General features: G+C 37.6%; 1 protein-coding gene across 1 annotated transcript in view; it reads right to left on the bottom strand.

Moving 5' to 3' along the window:
* Window positions 1-8,560, bottom strand: part of LOC115410092 (myocardin-like) — a 466,879-nt gene extending 458,319 nt beyond the window's left edge. The window contains exon 1 of the mRNA XM_030121535.1: window positions 8,505-8,560. The gene's annotated coding sequence lies outside the window, so the exon portion shown is untranslated. The remainder of the gene's footprint in view (window positions 1-8,504) is intronic.
* Between the last annotated feature and the right edge of the window lie 5,980 nt (window positions 8,561-14,540).

Genomic DNA, 14,540 nt, shown 5'->3' with positions numbered 1-14,540 from the left:
TACAAACAGCCCCTTTCTCAAATTCTCTCATTCTGTCTCTCAATATATTTCTACAGACGTCTCACTATTAATAAAGGTGTCAGGTGAGATTGCGGTCTTGAAATATAAAACTTATTTTTACCAGTAACACCGTCGTTAGGCTAGAATTTGCGTCGTTAAAGCAACGATAAGTCGGTCCCGTGATTATTTAGTCTATATTATGAGAAATATTGACCTGAAACTCCACCTGGTTCAAATATGAGCGACTGCCTCTGCCAGTGCACCTCTGAAAGGGAACATTCGAATGCCAATTGAATGAGGAACTCCCGTATGAGATGGTCTGATGACAGGATTAGATTGACTTGAAAGCTTGGAGGGGTTCACGTCTGGGTTTGCGTGTGCCAGAATGCGATATTGCCAGACGTGTAATCACCATGTGGATGTTGCAGCACCGGGTCATCACTGAATCGAACTTTGCGGTTTGCAGCAGTGGCACTTATTCTTCTTCTTCTTCTTCTTGCTTGTAAGCGCCATCCCTCCGTGATCTCATCGCTAATGATAACTGACTCGACTCCAAACACAAGCGGGGGTGAGAGATTCAGACGCTACGAAGCACCTACAGTAAACCAGGTTCATGATGTAATGTTTCTTAAAAGTAAGCAGGGCGAGGTCTAAACACATGAAAGTCCAGGGCCAAGTGGAAACAGATTTGACCTGACAAGTGTGATTGTGGCCTGTTGTTTCAAGACAAGACTTGTGTGTGAGTGCAAGAGAGAGAGAGTGCAGGAAAAGATAACGGTGGGGAGAGTTGAGGTGGCGCGACTCAAATTTCTTTTTACCATCCATGAAATCCACAAACACCGCTCAGCCAAAGGAGTCTTAAGAGATGGAGATGAGCCTCGAGGTGCAGCTGATGAACGTGCAGGACCGGCCAAGCAACATAAAAAGAAAGATCTGCGCAGCCATTGAAGTGAATTTCAACCAGTTGTTTCTAATTAGGTCCGGCTCCTGGGATCAGCCCAGAAGATACGTTCCCTCCTGAACGTCTCTGCTTCTATAAACAACCCTCCTCTGGTTCTTGAGCTGGCTGGGGCCTCAGACCTGGCCCCCGACGCTCACCTACGCCAACAAGTCTGCATGGCTTCGCTCCTGGCTGCACTCGTTTCTAATAATGATCGTGTTTTAAATTGACGATGGGCGGAGAAAAGTAGATCGGAGCAGATCAGAGTTCGGTTTTTAGTCCATAAACTTACATTCATGTTAAAGTACAGGGTGTAACTGTGGAAAAATGTACATGAGTTTGTCAAATTTTTTATTCAAATGTGTGTGTAAACAAATATACAGAAATTATTCAGTATTCATGAGGGGGGTTGTGATTTAAGGGGGAAAATTAACTTTAAAATTCCCTTAATACACACGACTAGGAAGGGTTTTTGTGTTTCTGTCAGCGGGGTGAGACTGTGGAACACATTTAATATAGAGTTAAAGTAATGTCCAAGCATGAAAGAATTTAAAAAGAGGTACAAAGACAATTTTTCAGAGGTACAGGGAGGAGAGAGGGCTTGGGGATGACTGGGTGTGATAAAGATGTACAAGTATGTGGTAAGTGTGTGTAAATGCATGTATAGATGTGTATGTGTGTGTGTGTGTATATATGTAGGTGTATATGTGTGTATAGATCTGTGTATGAATATGGATTTACATATATGTGTTATTGTATTATGTGTTTATGTAAATCATATTATATTTGTTCATAATAATATGAAGCCAGAAACCTAATTATTTCCTAGTAAGTATCAGTCATATTATGGCATAGTGTATAGATATGATTAGACGAGGAAGGTTATTATTGTTATTAACCCTTTCATGCATAGTGGTCACTCCAGTGGACAGTTCTTCTCCAGCTGTTCTCTTGTATATTCATAGGTTTTGTTGTTTTAGTTCCATATCAGCCAACACAGTGGACACTTATGCATCATCCCATACACTGCAATTCACACCATTACAGTAACTTTGCTGTTCTTGATAAACCCGATCTGGAGTAACATGTTTTAGTGTAAATCAGTTGTTATTTGTTAGATAAAAAGTTGGGGTTTTTTTTGTTTTTTTGGGTTTTTTTTTGCAAATTATCTCCATGACGTGAGTTATAACTAGCATTAGAATATGTTAAAATGTGAGAAAACATCAGATTAGCAGCATTAAAATGTTTTTATTTCATTGTTTTCATCTCACTTTCTGATATTGGGTTTATGTTTCTTTACTTCAAAAATTAAATGCATGGACATTTTTGTATTTCCGTGAGGAAAAAATACTTGATCGGAATTTTTTTTCATGCCTAAGGAGGAATAAAAACACTCAATTAAAAAAAATCTTGACTAATAATAATTATTTGTGCATGAAAGGGTTAATTATATAAGGAGAAGAAGTGGGAGTTTATAAGTTGTACTTCTCACTCCTTTTCGAATATATATTAAATGACTTATGTTTAAGTGTTTTGTTTATTTTCTTCTATTTGACATTCATGTTTGAAATAAATACATCAATCAATCAATCAATCAATGTGTGAATTGATCTAGATGTACCTGGAAACATGAATAATTTCATACCTTGGAATTATGAGATTTACTCGTAGTGTTTTCCACCAGTGTCATTATAATTAAAATAGTGTCCTATGATGTTTACCTCTGCAAATCATTGAAGCTGGATTTCATATTCATTTTTTGAGTTTGAAAGAACTTTATAAAGGTGTCCTCTCCGTAAGTTTGATGTAATGCCATAGAGCACAGGTGTCAAACATGTGGCCCGGGGGCCAAAACTGGCCCGCCGAAGGGTCCAATCTGGCACCCAGGATGAATTTGTGAAATGCACAAATTACACAGAAGATATTAACAATCAATGGTGTCAAAATCATTTTAATTCAGGTTCCACATACAGACACATACAGTCCAATTAGATCTCAAGTGGGCCAGAACCAGTAAAATATTATCATAATAACCTATGAATAATGACAACCCCAAATTCTCGTTTTGTGTTTTTTGGTGTAAAAAAGTTAAATTACATGAAAATGTTTACTTTACCAAACTATGCTTTTACAAAAAATGTAAATAACTTGAACAAATATGAACAAACAGAAATGTCTTAAGAAAAGTAAAAGCAATTTTACCAATATTCTGCCTGTTACTAAATGTTTTATGCAGTTGTAACACACATGTGTAAATGATAAACTGATAAACCGTGGCATAATATTGGTAAAATTGCACTTTTTTTTCTCAAGACAATTCAAGTTGTTCATGTTATTCAGATTTTTAAGGAAGCTTTGTAGATGTAAACCTGATCATAATATAATTTTACTTTTTTCACTGTTAGTATTTTACAGGTTCCCATCTGGCCCAGGGGCTGACTTTACGAAGTGTAAAAGGCAAAAATTACCCTGAAGTAGTGATGTGACGTTCACGAACGAATCGAATCTTTTGAACGGCTCTTTGAAATGAACAATGGGAGCCAAGTCTTTGTAAAGAGCAGTTTTCTTATTTATTTATTTATTTTTATTAATAACAGTGATTAATCAGTGTTGTGTTTTGGGCGATTTTTTCCGTATGTTTACACACATTTATTGTTCTTGTTCTGAGGGAAAATGCACTACAGTTATTCAGGTATTTAATAATAAATGGCTTTTGTGTTTTGTGCATTTTTTCTGTATGTTTACCTACATACTGTTCTTGTTCTGAGAATTGCACTACAGTTCAGGTATTTAAGTCACTGCAGTGATTAATCACTGCACACAGATCTGTGTGAGGACTAATGATGGTCGCCAAACTAGATAACATTAACCCATAAAGACCCAAACATCCACCATCTACCAAAAACATCTACTGATATAATTTGGTTACTCCCTGCTGATCCACTAATCCATGTAAATAATTGGTGTAAAATACAATTATTCACCTTTTCATGGTCATGATATTTGACCAATTTGGATGTTCAGAGGCTCTGTTGTTACCGTGGAAACATCGTCATCTTCTACAACATTGATTCACCAGTAAAACCCATGGAGTTGGGTCAATGACAGTGGATGGAAACACTTGGTTTTTGTTCAGTTAATGATAGACTTTGCTGAAAAAGTCACTTTTTCTCCAGTTTTCTGTTTTTTTTTTTTGGGTGTTTTTTTTTGATATAATAATAATCCTTAACTTTACTCTGAGATTTAATGAACATCTACAACAAAGGTGTCAAACATATGGCCCAGGGGCCAAATCCGGCCCACCAAAGGGTTCAGTCCAGCCCTTGGGATGAATTTATGAAATGCAAAAATTACACTAAGATATAAACAATCCTCTTAGTTCAGGTTCCACATTCAGAACAATTCAAACTCAAGTGGGTCAAATCGGTAAAATACTATCATAATAACATAGAAATAATGACAACTCCAAATTTTTCTCTTTGTAAATGTAAATATTTTCATGTATTTAAACTAAAACAAAGTAGAATTTCACAAAAAATGTGAATAACCTGAACAAATATGAATAATCTGAAATGTCTCAAGAGAAGTAAGTACGATTTTAATAATATTCTGTCTGTTATTAAATGTTTTGTGTCTTTGTAGATCCACTGTGATCTGTAAGTTATAATGTACATGTATTAATGATAAACTGAGGCAGAATATTGTTAAAATTACACTTATTTTTTCAGTTTGTTCATGTTGTTCACATTGTTTGAAAGGATAGTTTGTAGATGTAAACATTTTCCTAATGTAAATTTACTTTTTTCGCCCTTAAACATAGAGAAAAGTTTGGAGTTGACATTATTTATATATTATTATGTTATTATTTTACTGGTTTGGCCCACTTCAGATCAAATTTAGCTGAATGTGGCCCCTGAACTAAAATGAGTTTGTTACCCCTGAGCTACATGATTAGTAAATTAAATGTGGGAAAATACCTGATTTTCACTGAAAACAAAGCAAAATACAGAAGATAATATTACAATTAATTGTGATAAATCACTTAAGGACAGATATGAGAAAATTTTATTTGTGAACTAAGACAAATGTCACATTAATGGGTTAACCAGTGCCAAACCTGATTTTGTTCAAAGGATACAGCTTTAGTCATCAGTTTCATCCAGTTGCTCTGCACTTTATGATTACCTGTAAAGTGTCAGAGTGTCAACTAGATATGTTTTATGGACTCTGGAGACTGATACTAAGGAATGAACACGAACGGCAAGAGTAAATGACGTCAGGGTTTAACAAGCTGTGACATCAGCTATGTTGTTACACAACATTTCACAGTGGGAAACAACCTGTGTCCACTTACAGACTGGTTTTACACGGTATGGCGTTGAATGAGAAATGGGCTTTTATTGAACGTTATGGAGTCACAGTGAAGATGACCTTTGACCTTTAACAAAGTGGAAGGTTCTGGCACAACTTCACTTACTTTCAAGTTGGATAGAGAATGTAAAAACTAAAAGCAGGTCAAGAACTCCAGCAGCACTTGTAGTATAGAACAACTACTTATAAAAGTTCCAAAACTTTTTGACAAAGTTGTTCTATATTTCAAGTATTGCTTTGACCTTTAACCTTTAGGCTCTCTTGATTTATACAGATTATTCTGCCAGTGTGAGTCAGAAAGTCACTATGTTTTTGACTGATTGCAAATGTGTATGTGTGTGTGTGTGTGTGTGTGTGTGTTAAAGAGGGACTAAGCTAAGACTCACTACACCTTTATTTTTCTTCATTACCTCCGCCAAGGAGGTTATGTTTTCATCAGGGTTTGTCTAAAGATAACTCAAAAAGTTATGGAATCATTTTGATGGAAATGTTGATACTGGCACAAGGAACTAACTTAAGTTGTGGTGGTGATCGGGGGGTGGGGGGGCTGATCTGCCTTGGTGTAGGTTTGTGCACTCTGGGTGCTTTTCTAGTTTCACTACTTTTTTGTTTTTGTTTATTAAACCTTTGAGCAGCACAGGTGCAGGATTTATTGTCATCTAGTGGTGTGGTTGCAAACAAATAAAATGTTTAGAGTTTGGTTTATCTGATCTGAGCTAAAATAGAGGCAAAATATCTTTAAATTTAACCCATAAAGGCCCAAACATCCACTGGTGGCCAAAAGCATCTACTGATCTAAAATATTTGATGACTTCTCAACCATTAATTCAATCAATACATGTAAATAATTGGTGTAAAATGCAGTTTGTCATCTTTTCACGGTCATCAGATAAGAGCCATTTGGACGTTCAGAGGCTCCGTAGTTACCTTGGAAACACTGTTATCTTTTACAATACTGACTCACCAATAAAACCCATGGAGTTTGAGAAAGGACAGTGGATGGAGACACTTGGTTTTATGTTTAGTTAATGACATATTTGCTGAAAAAGTCTCTGTTTCTTCAGTTTTCTCTGTTTCAGTAAATTACATATAGGAAAATACCTGATTTTTACTGCAAAGAGACAAAATAAAGAGGATAATACTGCAATAAATGGTGATAAATCACATAGGAAAGGGTAAATATAGAGGAAAATTCATTTAGGAATTGGTACTAAAGTAGCACTGGGTCTTTATGGGTTACATCAGTGTTTTTCAACCTTGGGGTCGTGACTCCACGTGGGGTCGCCTGGAATTCAAATGGGGTCGGCTGAAATTTGTAGTAATTGATAAAAAATTAAAACTTACTAATAAAAATTTACATTATATAGCCTAAATAGTGCCTAAAATTAACATTCATTTGCAACATATTATAGAAAACTATTACACCAGGGGTTTTTCTAGAAAAAATTAGTAAGTGGGAGCACAGGTAGGCGAGGGAGTGAAGCGACCATGCGGGGGGGATGGTGTGCGGTCTGAAAAGACGCCAATTCATGTTGTTTTCAACCACCAGATGGTCTACCTACTATGTTAACGATAGTTTTGGAATAATTTTATTGTTTTTGATGACCAGGCACATTGTCGTGTGTTGTTACTGTGGTAGTTTTGTCGGGAAAAGATCGTTTTTGGAAAGATTGCATGTTGTGTAAGTACTGTGTTGTATGTAACTATTAGCGTTTGGCGTAACTGTGAGCTTCGGGGTAAAAAAAAACAAAAAAAAAAATCGGAATTTCGGTAAGGGGGCGCAAGCCAAAAGTATGAGGGTGCAGCGCCCCTGTTCCCTGGTTAAGAAAAACCCTTGTACACAATCAAAAACAAATTAATTTTAGCCAAAACAAATGTCTCTGTTTTGAATGTCTAGGGTCACCACTGGTTTAACCCCTTCATTCAGATGTGTACAACTGGTTTCAGATGTTTGTGGCACAAGATTTTATTAGTCTGAGAAAGAACAGACTGTACCAAACAACTTAAAAAGGGGATTGGGAACAGTTAATGTAGTGTTTTTCAACCTTGGGGTCCGGACCCCATGTGGGGTCACCTAAAATTTCTAATAATTGATTAAAAAAAATTTAAAAATTAAAACTTACTAATAAAAATTTACAATATAAAGTCTAAATGTTGTCTAAAATTAGTGTTTATTTGTAACATAGTATAGCAAACTATTACAGGATCAAAAACAAATTAATTATAGCCAAAACAAATGTCTCCGTTTTGAATGTCTGGGGTCGGCAGAAATTTGTGATGTTAAAATGAGGTCAGGAGCCAAAAAAGGTTGGGAACCACTGGGTTAAATAGTACATATTTAAAACAAGGTAAACTACATGATTCTCATTGTCAGGTCATTAGAAACTCATAGAAAAGATGGATCCCCCTTAAAACCTAAACAGAGACACGGTATGGTAAGGCTTATTTTACTCTCAGTTTAAGGTTATCTCAAAAATACTAATAAAATAATATGGACTTTATCAGTGGAACAGATGTAATCAGCATTATGCGCTGAAACACAGCTGCATCATAACTTCCTAACAGGACTGTTCTGTTTCACTCAGTACTGCTTAAATACCTTGATTTGTTTGAGCAATGACTTCATAAATACCCTTCTCTCCCTCGTTTCTCACTTCTTTTCCCCTGACTTTCTCCTTACAGCATTTTTTCATAATTTCTCCTAATTCCTTACTTTCCTCTGTGCAAGAACTAATCGCCACCTCTCCCCTCTGAGTTAAAAAAACAAGTTCACCTTTGCATTATCACCCCAAACGTCTGCTCAGGCTATTATCATCTTCTTAAGTTACCTATCCAAAGCCCACAGTTATGAATCTTAATACTGCGTGCCTTTGAAGCCAGTATCACAATGCATACTTTAGTGAAATATCTTCATCCTTTTCTACCACACTTTGATCACTAAGTAGGAGTGAAGCACAGAAACTGTTACAAGAACCTGCAATTGGACAAGTCAAGCAGAGGACAGGCCAGGTTTACAATCCTTTATGAATGACACAGCACAATATTATTTCACTGTTATTTATGTTTTAGCCGTGTTTTTCCAGATTGCTCTACTTTATAAAACTTCTGAATAAAAAGAAGTCACACGCATACGGTATTCTAATAAATTAGCTCCTGACAGTGAAGAGGACACAAGATATATTGCATAACTCACACTGGCTCGTCGGTGGAGGATTGATACAGCAGCGAGGTAATCCTGATCCAGCGAGGGGGTGTCCTCAACCAGCCCGGCTGCTGCTCCACAACTCCAAAAACGTGTGTGTGTGTTTGTGTATGTGTGTGTGTGTGTGTGTGTGTAAAGTGATGTGTTCTCTCCTCCCAGCCGTCTGAAGCACTCTTTAAGGCTATTTATAATCAGGGTTTTTTGTTTGCAGACTGGGTTGTTACCTCCGCTCGCTTATCTTCGAGTTATTTGATAGAGTAGTGAGGTCATTGTATAAGACCCATTTTGACAAAACAAGCACAAGCACAAGTAGACCGGATCGGGAATTGATGAGATCCAGTGGCTCAATGGTTCGGTAATCATTCAGGTGGGATTAACCACTCCCTCCTCTTATCTCGCCTTGATCTCGGACTATTCTTCAAGTCGTCCCTAATATCTCAGGTTCAGACTCGGAGAAAGTTGATTCAGCAGTGATGGATGATTTACCTCTGTCGTCCTGTTGGTTTGGAAGCTGATTTAAAGCTGCATCCATCAGTTCGTTTCAGCCACTTGGAAAAGGGTAGAACACCACAAAAAGCCTCAGATCACACATATTTACCATATTGCGCTCTTGCTGACCCCAATGGGAGACAACTCCTCAGATCTTGGCAATTTATAAACTAAACTGTGAAAATACTGCACTGAAGTAAAGTTTTAGATTTAAAACTTCATGTATAAGGTCCATGTGTAAATTTTGTTTGACTGTTTAGTGTCCGTGATGCTATTGGTATGAGCTAAAAGAGCTAACGATAGCTAGCACTCACATTGTTGCTGCTGTAGAGGAGCAGAAGACAGGCGAAAACACAGGAATTACAATGCAGGCTGATAACATTTATATAGGAAACCAAGACTGATGTTTACTTAGAAACTGAATTAGGCAACTATTAAACTAAAAGGAACAGCTCCCAAAAAAAAAAGAAACTCCAACACAAATTTATTTTAACCTTTTAAGCGTAATATGACACAACAATGGATAAGCTATCATGAGTTATATGTTATGATCAGAAAACAGCAAAGGTGAGACACTTTGATACTATTTTGGGAGAGAAGTTCGATATAATGCCGTGTTTACACTACGTGGAACCAGCTCGACTCGGCCCAGGCTCAGCTCGACTCTGTATTCCTGGAGACCGTTTCCATTACAGGATACTACTGACTTTACAGTACCTGGACGTCATAGCGATTCGGTGCGTTATTTCCGTGTCGTCTGCTCAGAGAGTTGCTGAAAACTCGCTTGTTGTGTGTTGTCTCGTCTGAATTTTTACATCGGCTACCAAAGACTGAATCTCCTCGACGGACCATGGTGTAGTTTTGGGCTGTTATCATGTGGATTAATGTACCACTATATTTACTGTCCACTTCCGCATCTGTTTTCTGTAAAACGGCGGGCCACAGAGAAAACTGTCTGACCAATCAGTGGTCTGCAGTGTTATACGTCACGAGTTAGTATCATTTGGAACCTCGGCAGAGGTGATACCAAAAAACTAGTACCGGGTACCAGATTCCAGGTCCTTTTTCGTAATGGAAACACAAAAAGGCCGAGCCGAGTCGAGCCGATACCACACAATGGAAACGCGACTTAAGTCTATTGCTGCATCTCCACTATGTAGTACCAGCTCGACTCGACTTGACTCTGGTACCAGATACTATCCCTAGAGACCATTTCCATTACACGATACTACCGACTTTAGAGTACCTGGTTGTCATAGCTGCGTCACTGCGCGTAACTTCCGTGATGTGTGCTCAAAGAACTGCTAATAACTTGCTTGTTGCGTGTTCCCCTATTAAGCTCACGATTAACCTTTTCATTGGCCACCAAGGACAGAAATGTCTGAACCTCTTCGACCAACCACGTTGTCATTTTGTGGGCTGTCATCATGGATTATCCTACTGGTATATTTATTGTAAACGTCCTAATCTGTTTTTTTTCTTTTTTTTTTTTTTTTTAATGGCGTGTCATGCATTGATAACGCAGTGACGCAGAGCCAACTCTCTGACCAATCAGTGGTCTGCAGTGTTTACATGCGACAATTTTAGTTACTCTTCTCGTTTTGGAACCTCGGCCGAGCAAGGACTAAATAAGTTGTACCGGATACCAAATTCCAGGTTCTTTTATGTAATAGAAATGCAAAAAGGCCAAGTTGAGTCGGTACCATGTAGTGGAAATGCGACGTAAGTAATTGTCACTGTTTCTTGGAACTAGCCCCTAGTGGCCATCAGTGGGATTACGCTTTAAGATGCTTAAGCACTAGTATCATTTTGGAAGTGTTGTCCTGAACCTTTTTCTTGAACAAAATGCTAACTTTCAAGATCAAACAGAGTCCAACACAAACTTCACATGAATGCACAAATGTTACATATTCAACCTTTAAAATTGAGGACTAATAAATCATTTGTTTCATCTCAACATCACCATTCAAGATACAAAAATATCTTGTTTGCATTACTAATGTGTAGTGTATTATTAATCACTTAAACTGGTCTCTATATTTATACATATAAATGGAGTATGGTCCTTTTTTTTTTTTTTTTTTTTTTAAGTTTAGCTAATATTCCGTTCTTTGTGGGACCTTTAAGGCCCCATGCCTTAGAAAGTGTGTGCTGTCTAGTTTTCATGTAAGAAACTGGGATGAAAAAAAGTGAGGGGGGAGGGGGCGCTAATGTTGATAATCTCCTCAAATTTGTATTAATAGGACTGTCTAACTTTTTCTCCTTTTTTTTCCAGGGATACCACTTTGACAGACAGTCCAGCTTCTGGGAAAAGTGGCACTGGTGCAGAGTGGAAGGCATTAAGAGCTTTCAGCGATGCCCCGAGGCAGGCTCATGTGATACCCTGTAAGAAAAAGGCTAATATTTTACAGTCAGCTTGGTCTTTACCAGAAGCTTGTATCATTCACCTCAGATCAAGTCCAAAGTATCAAAACATTTTGAGGATGAGCAATGAACCTGCTTCTCAGCCCTCTTCCGAAGGTAAGACTCCTTTACTTATCGACGAGGGGTTCACTCACTCACTCGCTGTGGTTCGCTCTCACGTAAAACGCAAACAGGCAAACGCAGAATAGGTAAAAAGTTGAAAAGTATCGGGGGGGGGGGGGGTAAAAAGCGTGACATGACGTCTAAGTTTAAAGTGTGACACCACAGGAGTCTTTCCCGATGAGCCACAGCTGTGACGTAATCCATGATACATAGCAATAAAATGAAGAAAATCCTCTTTTGTAAAACATGAGAGGGAAAAGTCAGCGTGTTTGATTGATGGAATTGTTACAGAGTCTACTTAACAATCCTCTAAATTTAGATCTGATTTCTTATCCCTGTTCTCGAGCATGGATTTCTGGCGTGGGCCCCAGGCATTACCTCAGCCGTGCAGATTTGAGTGAGTGGGGTGTGCTTTAGACCGGGCAGAGAGGCCGCTGTCATCCAGTCGTAATAGCAGCTATCGATGTGTTTGAACTGAGCCCAGCGTACAGTGTAATGGCAAAACAAGTACAATTGTTCACATCCAGATATATTAGGACTTTTGCTGCAAACTGAAAACATGCTCGTGCTAGCAGCGGCCTGTTCACACAGGGAGGTAAAGAGGGCCAGAGAAGCCAGGTGGTCTGGGTTTCCTCAAAAGACTCTCGTTTCTCTCGCATATCTTTATTTGCATTTTGACAAATGTTCCCGTTACAGTGAAGGTAACACGCTGCGTGGAGGCACGTTATGAGCTGTACGTTGATGTAAGAGACGAAAGAAAGAAGAGACGATGACATACTCCTTCGCTGAGCCTCAGTTCGTATTTGAATGAAAGAAAACATACATACAGTCCATACAGTCCATGCATACTGTATGTTCAAAGTCAAAAGCAGGTGTTTCACAGAGAATGAAACACACACATATAGAAAATATCAGCCTGTTTGGCATATTTTCATACTTTTGGAGTGTGAGAAAGGTCCGTCACAGAGATTTCCTTCAAAACATCACCAAATGCTTCAGTGCCCCTCAGCTTTATACACTATTTTAGCACCATTTACCTCAGAGATTTGGGTGGAAATGATTGTTTCACTTGTTTTGTATGGTTTCCCCAAAATGAACATCACTTTAATAAAAAAAAAAAAAAAAAAAGCCAAAACCCATAAAGACCCACTGAAACAGCCACTGACAACCAAAACCATCCACTGATCAGGGGTGTCCAACTCATTATAGTTCAGGGGCCACATTCAGCTAAATTTGATCTGAAGTGGGCCGGACCAGTAAAATAATAACATAATAATATGTAAATAGTGTTAACTCCAAACTTTCCTCTATGTTTTAGTGTGAAAAACGTAAGATTACATTATGAAAATGTTTCCATCTATAAACTATCCCTCAAAACCATGTGAATAACATGAACAAACTGAATAAATAAGTGTAATTTTTAACAATAGTATGCTTCAGTTTATCATTTACAGACATAATATTGTTAAAATTGCCCTTACTTCTCTTCAGACATTTCAGGTGGTTCATATATTTATTCAAGTTATTCACAGTTTTTTGCAAAATGTTACTTTGTTTTAGTGTAAATACATGAAAATGTTTACATTTACAAAGAGAAAAATTTGGAGTTATGAGTATTTATAGGTTATTACCGTAGTATTTTACTGATCCGACCCACTTTAGATCATATTGGTCTGAATGTGGAAACTGAACTAAAATGGTTGTTAATATCTTAGTGTAAATTTTGCATTTCAAACATTCATCCAAAGGGCCGGATTAAACCCTTTGGCGGGCCAGATTTGGCCCCCAGGCCACATGTTCGACATCTGTGATGTAAATAATTAGCTTTAAAATAGTTTGTCATCTTTTCGTGGTCATCAGATATGACCCACTGGGACGTTCAGAGGCACCATAGTGAATGTGCAAAACACCGTCATCTTCTACAGCATTGACTCACCAGTAGAACCCATAGAGTTTGATCAATGCTAGTGGATGGAGACACTTGATTTATGCTCAGTTATCGATATATTTGTTGAAAATGTCACTTTTTCTTCAGTTTTCTTTGTTTCTGATTTAAGAACCTTTGGATTCATCTGAGCTTTAATGAACATCAACATGATCAGCAGATTGAATATAAGAAAATACCTAATTTACGCTGACAAAACACGAAATACAGAGGAAAATATTATAATAAATGCTGATAAATCCCTTAAGATAGGTTAAATAGAGAGAAAAATATATTTGGGAACTGCCACCAAAGTAGCTTTGGGTCTTTATGGGTTGAAAAAGATATCATGGAAGTTTGCATGACCCTGGTTCCCTCAACCATAGGTCAGTGGTATTTTCCATCAGCTTTTGAGTTTGAGTTGTAGTAAAATAGCTCTGAAAAACTGTGGAAACGAACAATTTTCAAGTGTGAATCTTAATGTTAGGCTAATCAGTGACATTAACATATCTGCCGCTAAAGGCCTGCACATACAAAAACAGAAACATTTGTTCTCTAGTTTAGGAGTTCTTGCAGCTTGTCCTCAACACATTCTCATGTGGTGTCTGACAACTATTGTGTGATTGGTCGGAAATTTGAAGGTTAATGCTGAGTTCCCTGGAGGTCTGCACTTAACCTTGTAGCATCAAACGTATCATATTTGATACATGAGTTTTGAAGCCCTCTACATAATCAGTGTGATTTTTTTTTTTAAACCTGATGTATGCAATTAGATACATGCAATACATGGACAATCCACCGGGGGGGAGGCATTCGTTCACCAGAGGCCTTTCCAGTGACACTACAAGATTGACATTAATGAGGAAGGAGGCAGAACTTTGCCAATTTTGAAAAGGAATTACCAATTTTTTAGACATGTTTGTGTTATATTACGTTTTTGTTTGTTCAAAAGTAATAATATTTCAGCATTGAGACCTGATGTATCAAATACGATACAAAATTGAAACTCATACGAGGAAACTAATATTTGAAAACTTTTTTTTTGGTTGTTCAGAAGGACCAATAAAGGCTCCACTTTCAAAGAACTG

This window comes from Sphaeramia orbicularis, chromosome 19 (assembly GCF_902148855.1).
Source record: "Sphaeramia orbicularis chromosome 19, fSphaOr1.1, whole genome shotgun sequence".
Classification (NCBI taxonomy): domain Eukaryota; kingdom Metazoa; phylum Chordata; class Actinopteri; order Kurtiformes; family Apogonidae; genus Sphaeramia; species Sphaeramia orbicularis.
This window is presented reverse-complemented; position numbering and strand designations above follow the sequence as displayed.